Source organism: Penaeus monodon, chromosome 19 (assembly GCF_015228065.2).
Source record: "Penaeus monodon isolate SGIC_2016 chromosome 19, NSTDA_Pmon_1, whole genome shotgun sequence".
In the NCBI taxonomy this organism is placed as follows: Eukaryota; Metazoa; Arthropoda; class Malacostraca; order Decapoda; family Penaeidae; genus Penaeus; species Penaeus monodon.
The window spans coordinates 1553479-1553783 of NC_051404.1; positions in this window are offsets into that span (position 1 = coordinate 1553479).

Sequence of the window (305 nt, forward strand, 5' to 3'; positions counted from 1 at the left end):
GTTATTCCTCCATCTTTATTCTATCCTCTTTATTTCCTTGTTAAAGACTGCCTTTCGTGCAATTCGTTTGTCTCTTCGTCTATTTTTCCTTCCCCTTTATTTTCTGCCTGTCGATCTCTGTTTCCTTCGCGCCTCTTCTTCCCTATTTTCTTCCCTTTATCCTTATTCCAAATCTTTTATTTTATTTCTGTCTCTTCTGTCGCTTAACCTTTTCATCATTCCATTACGACAAGAAAGCGCCTTTCGACCTGAAAATTGAAAAAGAGATATGTTGATTTCTTAATATAACTGTCTGTTTATATTCC